The 12,071-nt window shown below is 45.8% G+C and overlaps 5 non-coding genes and 3 pseudogenes across 5 annotated transcripts; all 8 read left to right on the top strand.

Moving 5' to 3' along the window:
- The first annotated feature begins 179 nt into the window (after window positions 1-179).
- LOC135001996 (U5 spliceosomal RNA) lies at window positions 180-295 on the top strand. The gene has a single exon (XR_010203291.1). It is a non-coding gene; the product is annotated as a U5 spliceosomal RNA (small nuclear RNA).
- Window positions 296-570: 275 nt separating this feature from the next.
- Window positions 571-686, top strand: LOC135002010 (U5 spliceosomal RNA). Its single transcript, XR_010203305.1, has one exon. It is a non-coding gene; the product is annotated as a U5 spliceosomal RNA (small nuclear RNA).
- Window positions 687-7,430: 6,744 nt separating this feature from the next.
- On the top strand, window positions 7,431-7,594 carry LOC135001997 (U1 spliceosomal RNA). Its single transcript, XR_010203292.1, has one exon. It is a non-coding gene; the product is annotated as a U1 spliceosomal RNA (small nuclear RNA).
- Window positions 7,595-7,746: 152 nt separating this feature from the next.
- On the top strand, window positions 7,747-7,888 carry LOC135001986 (U1 spliceosomal RNA; annotated as a pseudogene).
- A 692-nt stretch (window positions 7,889-8,580) lies between these two features.
- LOC135001985 (U1 spliceosomal RNA) lies at window positions 8,581-8,744 on the top strand. The gene has a single exon (XR_010203287.1). It is a non-coding gene; the product is annotated as a U1 spliceosomal RNA (small nuclear RNA).
- Window positions 8,745-8,896: 152 nt separating this feature from the next.
- Window positions 8,897-9,038, top strand: LOC135001984 (U1 spliceosomal RNA; annotated as a pseudogene).
- A 2,296-nt stretch (window positions 9,039-11,334) lies between these two features.
- Window positions 11,335-11,498, top strand: LOC135001978 (U1 spliceosomal RNA). The gene has a single exon (XR_010203281.1). It is a non-coding gene; the product is annotated as a U1 spliceosomal RNA (small nuclear RNA).
- Window positions 11,499-11,650: 152 nt separating this feature from the next.
- On the top strand, window positions 11,651-11,785 carry LOC135001991 (U1 spliceosomal RNA; annotated as a pseudogene).
- The last annotated feature ends 286 nt before the right edge of the window (window positions 11,786-12,071 follow it).

The following is a 12,071-nucleotide window of genomic DNA, read 5'->3' as shown; positions in this document are numbered from 1 at the left end:
TTCTTGACTATACTAATTGCTTGAAAGATCTGGGAGCACATGGAAAAGAGTACAAACCATGTTTATAGCAAGGGGAAGCCTGGTGAGAAATCTGCTTTCTTTCTTTCAAATTGGGTGCTCACTTTGAGCTGAATGAGGACTGCTGGCATGGCACTCAGGCGACAGGTGGAATCTTGGTCATGTTCTGGTTTCTCTTCAGAACGAACAAATCTTTCGCCTTTTACTAAAGATTTCCGTGGAGAGGAGCAAAACTGAGTTTTATCTCAATTTTTGCATGCCCCATCTTATTGGGGTTTTATTTTATCGGTTTAAAGATAGAACGAGTGTGCTTTAATGTAAGCTCATTTGCATAGAAATGACAGTAAATGTTTGTTTCTTTTCAAACAGAACTTTCTTGACCACACTAATTGCTTGAAAGATCTGGGAGCACATGGAAAAGAGTACAAACCATGTTTATAGCAAGGGGAAGCCTGGTGAGAAATCTGCTTTCTTTCATTCAAATTGGGTGCTCACTTTCAGCTGAATGAGAACTGCTGGCATGGCACTCAGGCGACAGGTGGAATCTTGGTCATGCTCTGGTTTCTCTTCAGAACTAACAAATATTTCGCCTTTTATTAAAGATTTCCGTGGAGAGGAGCAAAACTGAGTTTTATCTCAATTTTTGCATGCCCCATATTATTGGGGTTTCTTTTATCAGTTTAAAGACAGAACGAGTGTGCTTTCTTGTTAGCTTTAATGTAAGTTTATTTGCATAACAATGACAGTAAATGTTGTTTCTTTTCAAACAGAACTTTCTTGACCATGCTACTTGCTTAAAGGTCTGGGAGCACATGGAAAACAGTACAAACCATGCAGTATCACAAGAGCCTTTATTTGATCTTTCATGAAGATAGAGCAGAATTGAGGACACGTCAACAATTTCTGCCGAAGGTGGTTCATCTTTCCACATGGTGCCTTTGGCCACTGACACCTTCGTTGAGTCAAAGTCTCTGGCTGTGGTCAGAACTTTGAAAATGTATGTCACCAGAACGGTTCAGATTAGGAAAACAGAGGCTCTGTTTGTCCTGTATGCTCCCAACAGGATTTGGTGTCCTGCTTCCATGCAGACCATTATGCGCTGGATCTGTGGTAAGATTCAGCATGCTCGTTCCATGGCAGGATTGCCGTTACTGAAGTAGGTGAAGACCCATTCTACTAGAAAGGTGGGTTCATCCTTGGCAGCTGGTCGGGGAGTCTCGGCATTGCAACTTTGCCGAGCAGCTATTTAGTAAACACTTTTGCTAAGTTTTACAAGTTTGATACCTTGGCTGATGATAACCTTAAGTTGGGTCATTCGGTGCTGCAGAGTCGTACGCACTCTCCCACCCGTTCAAGAGCTTTGGTATAACCCCATGGTTCTTAATGTGACCCCAGCATCCTCTAGGTCGTATGAGAAAATAGGATTTTAATACCTACCGGTAAATCCTTTTCTCTTAGTCTGTAGAGGATGCTGGGCACCCGTCCCAGTCCATACTGTGTCTGCAGTTATTACTTGTGGTTATACACATGTTGTGTTATGGTTCTGGTCAGCTTTTTGCTGCAATTGTTCATGCCGTTGGCTTGTGTTCTGTTGAATGCCACGTTCTGCGGCATGTTTAAGGTGTGAGCTGGTAAGATGCTCACCTTAGTTTAACAATAAATCCTTTCCTCGAAATGTCCGTCTCCCTGGGCACAGTTCCTATAACTGGAGTCTGGAGGAGGGGCATAGAGGGAGGAGCCAGTTCACACCCTTTGAAAGTCTTAAAGTGCCCATGTCTCTTGCGGATCCCGTCTATACCCCATGGTTCTTAATGTGACCCCAGCATCCTCTACGGATTAAGAGAAAAGAATGCCCTTGCGCACTATCCTGACTTCTCCTCCCGTCTGCTTACTTTGTGCCTTCCAACGCACAATGCGAACTACAGGTGGTGCTGCAGGGCCCACACCCTTTTACTTGCCTTACAGAACAGCTCTGGAGCTGTTACAGTGCCCAGCTGCTGCAAGAAATCAGCTTGAATGCTCTAGGGGATGGGGCATGGCCAACATGAGCCCCACACCAAAGGAGGGTGGGGGTGTTTAATGTGAACTAGGGGTCATCCAAGCACTGCAAAAGGCCGCCATGCCCTGCATGCCCCTTTTCTCTTTTCATATGCAGATGAGGGTTCCAGTCAACTTTGGCCCACTGCTTGGATAACATCACCGTATGCAAATCCGTCTGCTGCAGACCTTCCCCCAGGAATGCTTGTACTAGTTGTTGCATATGGTGCTTCAGTATTAGGCAGCCTTCCACCCTCCCATGTTCATCTGAAAAGATGTGGTCTCCCTGCAGTTGTTGTCCCCAGACGAGAGTTCCCTTGTGCTTCCTCAGTTGAATCTCCTTAACTTGACGGGGGAGGTGCTGCCCGAGCAGCCCTCCCCAGCCCTATCCCAACTCATATTTATTTTGCATATGAGATCTCTTGATCATGAAGATTGTTCTCACAGGGTGAGGTTCATCCATTATATTTTAAAATAGGAAGGTACGAATTACATATTTGAATTGCATCTATGTGCTGGATTCAAATGTCCCCCCCCCCCTTCCTTTCTCAATTGTGCCCGTCAGCAGCTATTCTAAGGTTGCTGCCAATGGGTGTGACACATTAATTTCTTCTGTGGGGTACACTGGACTCCACAAGGATTCACATTGGGGTGTAGAGTAGGATCTTGATCTGAGGCACCAACCGGCTCAAAGCTTTTGACTGTTCCCAAGAAGCTCAGTGCATTCTCCTCTATAACCCCGCTTCCATGAACAGGGAGCTCAGTTTGTAGTTGGTGCCTTCAGTAGCAGGCCAATTAACAGGGGCCTGCCTCAGGCAGCCTATTCTTAGCTATTAATTTTGACAAGAAAAGAAGAACTTGTTTTATGAGAATCTACAAGGGCTGCAGCAGGCTAGGTCTAATAGACATCTTTACTGCAGCTTCATCACTCCCAGCGGCGCTGTATACTCCCGTGCCCTGGTTGCTGGGTCACTGCAGCGGAGGCTCCGGTTTCATCCTAAGGTCAGTCACACACACACCACCCTTCCGGATCACGAGGCCGCTGCTGAAGGGGAGCGAGGCCGTAGGGGGTGGGCCGTGTGCGCACTGCGGTGGACACTGATTACTGGGCAGCCGCTCCACTAGCCACCAGGTACAGTTAAGGAGCACAGGTCTGGGGGTTTTTCTCCTATATTAACCCAATTTTGTACTGCCCGCAGCGCATTGTGATAGGTAATAGGGCCTGATTCAGGTTGGATTGCAATCACAATAAGCGATCCAACTGCAAAAATTGCTAAGAGCATACGCATGTGCCTGCATTTTCTGCGGCACCCCGCAGAGAATGTGATCGCCTCTGCCTGTCAATCGGGGCGGGGAAGGGGGGGAGAGGTGGGTCAGCAACACTCCATTTCCAAGTCAGGGATGGAGCGGTGCGGGGGCAAGGCTTCAAAATGGGGTCTGCAACGGAGGAGACACAGGGGGCGTGGTCACAGCGACTGTATGACATCACATTCAGCCGCTGTGATCACAAAAATGGTGGCGGCTTCCTGCGCGCACATACAGTCTGCACCAGCAGGAGCCTACACCATTTTTTATGATCACGCTGAACTGCAGTGCGACTGCAATTACAGCATGGTCAAGAAGGGAGGCGTCATGCTGGGTGGCCATGCCCTGTCACTTTGCAGGAGCCAGCACCGCTCACACACTAGTCCCCGGGTGCAGCCCCCAACCCCCGGGACACCCGGAGCAACAAAATGTAGATTCAGGCCACCAGGCCACGCCCCTACCTATGAAACCATGCCTCCTTTTTACCATTGCACTGCTTATCTGCGCGCACTGCATTACAATCTCCCTCGCCACCTCTCTGGGTGTCACCAGTGATAGTGACACCTCTGCCATGCTTGTAGCAGCTGGTCCTAAGATCTACGCCTCAAACCCTGAGTGTTTGCCCTTGTGACTTGTTGATCATCATAGCGAAGCAGATGCTTACAGAAAACTGCAGGGGCTTAGATTGAAAATAAAAAAATTGATAGGGTATAAGGTAGAGAGGAGCGGGTTCGGTTCTCTGAGAACCGAATTCCCCACGAACTCCACGTGGTTTACACTGGTCCGAGGCAGGCTCGGTTGTTCCCGCCTGACTCGGAAAACCTGAACAAGGGAAAATGTCATCATCCCGCTGTCGGATTCTCGCGAGATTCGGATTCCATATAAAGAGCTGCGCGTTGCTGCCATTTTTACTCGTGCATTGAAGAGAGAGCGGAGAGGACGTGGCTATGTTCTCTCAGTGGAAATCTCAATATCAGTGCTCAGTATCAGTGGTTACTTATTGCTGCTCAGTAATACTAGTAGTGTGTCTCTCCTGCTCAGTGTCAGTTCTCAGTAGTATCCTCATCAGTGCTCAGTATCACTGTTCATTGTCTTGTGCTGCATTGTGTTGCTCAGCATAATACAGTACATTACTAATAGTCCAGTGCTGCATCTTGCTGCTCAGTGTCAGTTCTAGTATCCTCATCAGTGCTCACTATCACTGCTCATTGCATTGTGGTGTTCTGTATACTACAATAACATAGTAATATAGTAACATAGTTTTTGAGGTTGAATAGAGGCAAATTGCCCATCGTGTTCAACCTGTTTTAAGTTGTGATGATTCTACATACTTGCTGAATAATGTTTTATGACTAGTTAGCTACTATAACTCATGTTACCCCCGGATTAACCATGTTGATATTTTAAGTATTATAACCTTGGATAGCTTTTTCATTCAGAAATGTATCCATTCCTTTTTTAAATCCAATTACAGAGTCCGCCATTACCACCTTCCCTGGCAGGGAATTCCACATCCTGATTGCCCTAACAGTGAAGAAACCTTTCCTCCATTGCGTTCTGAACTTTCCTCCAGTCGCAGCGAGTGACCACGTGTTCTTTTAATAAATAATTCCTCTGATAACTCTTTGTTATGTATCTTTACATATTTGAAGATATTAATAATATCTCCTCTTAGGCACCTCTTTTCTAGTGTATAAATATTCAGCCTAGTAAGTCTTTCCTTATAGTCCAGTACTTTAAGGCCTTTAATCAATTTAGTCTTCAGGATCTCTGACACTTCCATGAGCAGCAGAGTAGTGCAATGGAAGCATGCTGGGCCCATAACCCAGAGGTCGATTGATCGAAACTATCCTCTGCTATGTGCATTTTTTTTTTTATAATTAAAGTAATCAAAAACTGGGATTGATATTTTGGCACTTTTATTTTTACTTAAAGTACAATAACTTTTATCATTTTAATTTGTTTTAATAGTATATTGACAGCATTGTTTTCTTTAAAAAATCCACTTAATTTTCTTTACCCTATTACTGAAATGGTAATTGACAAAAACAAACTACATTGTCACCAGAAGAGCAATGCAAAATGTACAAGTGATATATGAAAATCATCTTCCATCTTGAATTTCAATGATGCATTGGGACAACAATTTGTGAGAAACATCTTCACCCATAAAGAAAGATTTTCTTAATTCCTTACCTGTGTGCTGATTAGATATCACCTTGTTTTCACATTAAACAGACTTCCCCATGAGGAAGCAGCAAGGAAGCAGTGACGTTTCCTGGTGTCAACCTGTATTATTTCAGTAGACATTGAAATGAGGATGCATCTTTGATGCCTTTCCAATGAAGCAAGTTTAATTCAGTAATAGGTGAAAAACCATTCCTACAAAGGTGTTAATCAGAGACTTGGCTTTGTGGACACTTTTCAGAGAGCAAATTTGTTAGCATAAACATAAAATCAGAAAATGAAGAGCTGTTTAATCACTCAATTGGACTTTTCTGCCAGCATAATTTTTTTTCTCTGCAACTCACTGCTAAATTGTGCTTCCTAGCTGTTTTTTTATAAAATCACTTAATCAAATCTAACTCTGATTACATCAGAGAAGGCCAGGTACCCTACACCATAAGGGGGGTTTTTGAAATTTTGACTTGTCTACTTAAAGATCACCAAAATCTGATTACAAGGTCAATTACATCCCTGAGTGGGATTGAACCACCAACCTTTTGGTTAATAGCCAAACATGCTAACCGATTGCGCCACAGAGACACCTTGCGAAAGTCAATACTGACAAAGGCTAATAAGCATTCATCTAGAACGTTTCCTAGAAAAACTTTAAAAAGTCAATAATCTGGAGAATTTTTGTAAGAAACACATTGGTACTTTCCCATGATGAGTGAGTGCTTCAGGATTTCTTGCACTTACATGGGCTATTAACCAAAAGGTTGGTGGTTCAATCCCACCCAGGGATGTAATTGACCTTGTCATCAGATTTTGGTGATCTTTAAGTAGACAAGTCAAAATTTCAAACCCCCTCTTATGGTGTAGGGTACCTGGCCTTCTCTGACGTAATCAGAGTTAGATTTAATTAAGTGATTTTATAAAAAACAGCTAGGAAGCACAATTTAGCAGTGGGTTGCAGAGAAAAAAATAACATTTTAAACCTACCGGTAATTTTTTTTTCTCGTAGTCCGTAGAGGATGATGGGGACTCCGTAAGGACCATGGGGGATAGACGGGCTCCGCAGCAGACATGGGCACTTTAAGAAAGACTTTAGATCTGGGTGTGCACTGGCTCCTCCCTCTATGCCCCTCCTCCATACCTCAGTTAGAGAAACTGTGCCCAGAGGAGACGGACAGTACGAGGAAAGGATTTTTGTTAATCCAAGGTCAAGATTCATACCAGCCACACCAATCACACCGTATAACTTGTGATATACTACCCAGTTAACAGTATGAAAACAACATAGCATCAGTCCAAGACCGATGAAAACTAACATATAACCCTTATGTAAGCAATAACTATATACAAGTCTTGCAGAAGTAGACCGCACTTGGGACGGGCACCCAGCATCCTCTACGGACTACGAGAAAAAGATTTACCGGTAGGTTTAAAATCTTATTTTCTCTTACGTCCTAGAGGATGCTGGGGACTCCGTAAGGACCATGGGGATTATACCAAAGCTCCCAAACGGGCAGGAGAGTGCGGATGACTTTGCAGCACCGATTGAGCAAACAGGAGGTCCTCCTCAGCCAGGGTATCAAACTTATAGAACTTTGCAAAGGTGTTTGAACCAACTTTGACCCACTGCTTGGATGACATCACCATATGCAAATCCATCTGCGGCAGGCCTTCCCCCAGGAATGCTTGCACTAGTTGTTGCATTTGGTTTGTTGTTTGGGGGTGCTTCAGTATTAGGCAGCCTTCTGCCCTCCCATGTTCATCTGAAAATATGTGTTCTCCCTGCAGTTGTTGTCCCCAGATGAGAGTTCCCTTGTGCTGCCTCAGTTGAATCTCCTTTACTTGACAGAGATGTGCCTGAGCAGCGGCCCTCCCCAGCCCTATCCCAAATCATACTTATTTTGCATAGGAGATACCATGGTCATGAAGATTGTTCTCCCAGGGTTAGGTTAATTCATTGCATTCTGGGTATGCTGACCCCTGTGATTTCCCCAAATGTGGGAAACTCAACTGCATTATTTGTGGTAGTGGGGGACTGTGTTTGTGCTTTCCTCTGGTCAGCTCTGGTAAAAGTCAGATTTCTTTGTCTCAGATCTTCCTCTAGCCTTGTTCTTCTTTCGAGAGTTCCCTTGTGCTGCCTCAGTTGGATCTCCTTCACTTGACAGGGGGGTGCCCGAGCAGCGACCCTCCCCAGCTCTAGCCCAACTCCTACTTACCTGCCAGGTGAGATACTATGATCATGAAGATGCTTCTCCCAGGGCAAGGCTCACCCATTGCACTCTGGGTGTGCTGCCCCTGCGATTTCCCCAAATGTGGGAAACTTGACTGCATAATTTGTGTTTCCCCTGGTCGGCTCTCATATAATTCAGATCTCTTTGTCTCAGGTCTCTCTCCAGCCTAGTTTGCTGTCTGTTTCCACTTCTTTTTTCTTGAGCCCCTCCCTTCTATACCCTTGTGCACTATCCTGACTTCTCCCGTCTGCTTACTTTGTGCCTTCCAACGCACAATACAAACTACAGGTAGTGCTGCAGGGCCCACACCCTTTTACTTGCTTTACAGAGCAGCTCTGGAGCTGTTACAGTGCCCAGCTGCTGCAAGAAATCAGCTTGAATGCTTCAGGGGCTGGGGCATAGCCAACATGAGCCCCACACCGAAGGAGGGTGGAGGTGTTTAATGCGAACTAGGGGTCATCCAAGCGCCGCAAAAGGCCGCCATGCCCTGCACACCCCTTTATTCTTTTCATATGCAGACGAGGGTTGAAGCCAACTTTGACCCACTGCTTGGATGACATCACCATATTCAAATCCATCTGCTGCAGGCCTTCCCCCAGGAATGCTTGCACTAGTTGTTGCATTTGGTTTGTTGTTTGGGGGTGCTTCAGTATTAGGCAGCCTTCTGCCCTCCCATGTTCATCTGAAAATATGTGTTCTCCCTGCAGTTGTTGTCCCCAGATGAGAGTTCCCTTGTGCTGCCTCAGTTGAATCTCCTTTACTTGACAGAGATGTGCCTGAGCAGCGGCCCTCCCCAGCCCTATCCCAAATCATACTTATTTTGCATAGGAGATACCATGGTCATGAAGATTGTTCTCCCAGGGTTAGGTTCATTCATTGCATTCTGGGTATGCTGACCCCTGTGATTTCCCCAAATGTGGGAAACTCAACTGCATTATTTGTGGTAGTGGGGGACTGTGTTTGTGCTTTCCTCTGGTCAGCTCTGGTAAAAGTCAGATTTCTTTGTCTCAGATCTTCCTCTAGCCTTGTTCTTCTTTCGAGAGTTCCCTTGTGCTGCCTCAGTTGGATCTCCTTCACTTGACAGGGGGGTGCCCGAGCAGCGACCCTCCCCAGCTCTAGCCCAACTCCTACTTACCTGCCAGGTGAGATACTATGATCATGAAGATGCTTCTCCCAGGGCAAGGCTCACCCATTGCACTCTGGGTGTGCTGCCCCTGCGATTTCCCCAAATGTGGGAAACTTGACTGCATAATTTGTGTTTCCCCTGGTCGGCTCTCATATAATTCAGATCTCTTTGTCTCAGGTCTCTCTCCAGCCTAGTTTGCTGTCTGTTTCCACTTCTTTTTTCTTGAGCCCCTCCCTTCTATACCCTTGTGCACTATCCTGACTTCTCCCATCTGCTTACTTTGTGCCTTCCAACGCACAATGCAAACTACAGGTAGTGCTGCAGGGCCCACACCCTTTTACTTGCTTTACAGAGCAGCTCTGGAGCTGTTACAGTGCCCAGCTGCTGCAAGAAATCAGCTTGAATGCTTCAGGGGCTGGGGCATAGCCAACATGAGCCCCACACCGAAGGAGGGTGGAGGTGTTTAATGCGAACTAGGGGTCATCCAAGCGCCGCAAAAGGCCGCCATGCCCTGCACACCCCTTTTTTCTTTTCATATGCAGACGAGGGTTGAAGCCAACTTTGGCCCACTGCTTGGATGACATCACTATATGCATATCCGTCTTCTGCAGACCTTCCCCCAGGAATGCTTGTACTAGTTGTTGCATTTGGTTTGTTGTTTGGGGGTGCTTCAGTATTAGGCAGCCTTCTGCCCTCCCATGTTCATCTGAAAATATGTGTTCTCACTGCAGTTGTTGTCCCCAGATGAGAGTTCCCTTGTGCTGCCTCAGTTGAATCTCCTTTACTCTAAAACTTGTAAAACTTAGCAAAAGTGTTTACTAAATAGCTGCTCGGCAAAGTTGCAATGCCGAGACTCCCCGACCAGCTGCCCAGGATGAACCCACCTTTCTAGTAGAATGGGTCTTCACCTAATTCAGTAACGGCAATCCTGCCGTGGAATGAGCATGCTGAATCTTACCACAGATCCAGCGCATAATTGTCTACATGGAAGCAGGACACCCAATCCTGTTGGGAGCATACAGGACAAACAGAGCCTCTGTTTTCCTAATCTGAACCGTTCTGGTGACATAAATTTTCAAAGTTCTGACCACAGCCAGAGACTTTGACTCAACGAAGGTGTCAGTGGCCAAAGGCACCATGTGGAAAGATGAACCACCTTCGGCAGAAATAGTTGACGTGTCCTCAATTCTGCTCTATCTTCATGAAATATCAAATAAAGGCTCTTGTGATACTGCATGGTTTGTACTGTTTTCCATGTGCTCCCAGATCTTTCAAGCAAGAAGCATGGTCAAGAAAGTTCTGTTTGAAAAGAAACAACATTTACTGTCATTGTTATAGAATTTGGGAGAAAAAACAAGAAGAAATCTGCACTGTTGACGCACTGGACAGAATGAATGAATCATAAAATATAACCTTTATTAAGTATGTATTAAAATTGGATAAATATTAATATTATTATCCCAAACTGCAGTGAAACATAAAGGTTAAAATCACAGAACTAACATACATGTGCATAAGAAGAATAAAGAGATGTGAAAAAAAGGTTTAAAAAGCGTGTCCGTGTGTGATTATTTTTGAAGGCACAACCCTGGCGGGGTTGTTTATATAGATATATATGTTGCTAATAATCACTTTCTAGCGTAATGTTATTAAATAGCTGTTAGTATCTATGTCGTCAGGTACCACTGGGTCGTATCCTATATACTCCTGTGGGAAACTTGACTGCATAATTTGTGTTTCCCCTGGTCGGCTCTCGTATAATTCAGATCTCTTTGTCTCAGGTCTCTCTCCAGCCTAGTTTGCTGTCTGTTTCCACTTCTCTTTTCTTGAGCCGCTGCCTTCTATGCCCTTGTGCACTCTCCAGACTTCTCCTGTCTGCTTACTTTGTGCCTTCCAACGCACAATGCAAACTACAGGTAGTGCTGCAGGGCCCACACCCTTTTACTTGCCTTACAGAGCAGCTCTGGAGCTGTTACAGTGCCCAGCTGCAGCAAGAAATCAGCTTGAATGCTTCAGGGGCTGGGGCATAGCCAACATGAGCCCCACACCGACGGAGGGTGGAGGTGTTTAATGCAAACTAGGGGTCAGCCAAGCGCCGCAAAAGGCCGCCATGCCCTGCATGCCCCTTTTCTCTTTTCATATGCAGACGAGGGTTGAAGCCAACTTTGACCCACTGCTTGGATGACATCACCATATGCAAATCCATCTGCGGCAGGCCTTCCCCCAGGAATGCTTGCACTAGTTGTTGCATTTGGTTTGTTGTTTGGGGGTGCTTCAGTATTAGGCAGCCTTCTGCCCTCCCATGTTCATCTGAAAATATGTGTTCTCCCTGCAGTTGTTGTCCCCAGATGAGAGTTCCCTTGTGCTGCCTCAGTTGAATCTCCTTTACTTGACAGAGATGTGCCTGAGCAGCGGCCCTCCCCAGCCCTATCCCAAATCATACTTATTTTGCATAGGAGATACCATGGTCATGAAGATTGTTCTCCCAGGGTTAGGTTCATTTATTGCGTTCTGGGTATGCTGACCTCTGTGATTTCCCCAAATGTGGGAAACTCAACTGCATTATTTGTGGTAGTGGGGGACTGTGTTTGTGCTTTCCTCTGGTCAGCTCTGGTAAAAGTCAGATTTCTTTGTCTCAGATCTTCCTCTAGCCTTGTTCTTCTTTCAAGAGTTCCCTTGTGCTGCCTCAGTTGGATCTCCTTCACTTGACAGGGGGGTGCCCGAGCAGCGACCCTCCCCAGCTCTAGCCCAACTCCTACTTACCTGCCAGGTGAGATACTATGATCATGAAGTTGCTTCTCCCAGGGCAAGGCTCACCCATTGCACTCTGGGTGTGCTGCCCCTGCGATTTCCCCAAATATGGGAAACTTGATTGCATAATTTGTGTTTCCCCTAGTCGGCTCTCATATAATTCAGATCTCTTTGTCTCAGGTCTCTCTCCAGCCTAGTTTGCTGTCTGTTTCCACTTCTTTTTTCTTGAGCCCCTCCCTTCTATACCCTTGTGCACTATCCTGACTTCTCCTCCTGTCTGCTTACTTTGTGCCTTCCGATGCACAATGCAAACTACAGGTAGTGCTGCAGGGCCCACACCCTTTTACTTGCCTTACAGAGCAGCTCTGGAGCTGTTACAGTGCCAAGCTGCTGCAAGAAATCAGCTTGAATGCTTCAGGGGCTTG

This window comes from Pseudophryne corroboree, unplaced genomic scaffold, assembly GCF_028390025.1.
Source record: "Pseudophryne corroboree isolate aPseCor3 unplaced genomic scaffold, aPseCor3.hap2 scaffold_1696, whole genome shotgun sequence".
NCBI classification, from domain to species: Eukaryota; Metazoa; Chordata; class Amphibia; order Anura; family Myobatrachidae; genus Pseudophryne; species Pseudophryne corroboree.
Note: the sequence above shows the minus strand (reverse complement) of the source record. Positions and strands in the feature narration are given on the sequence as shown.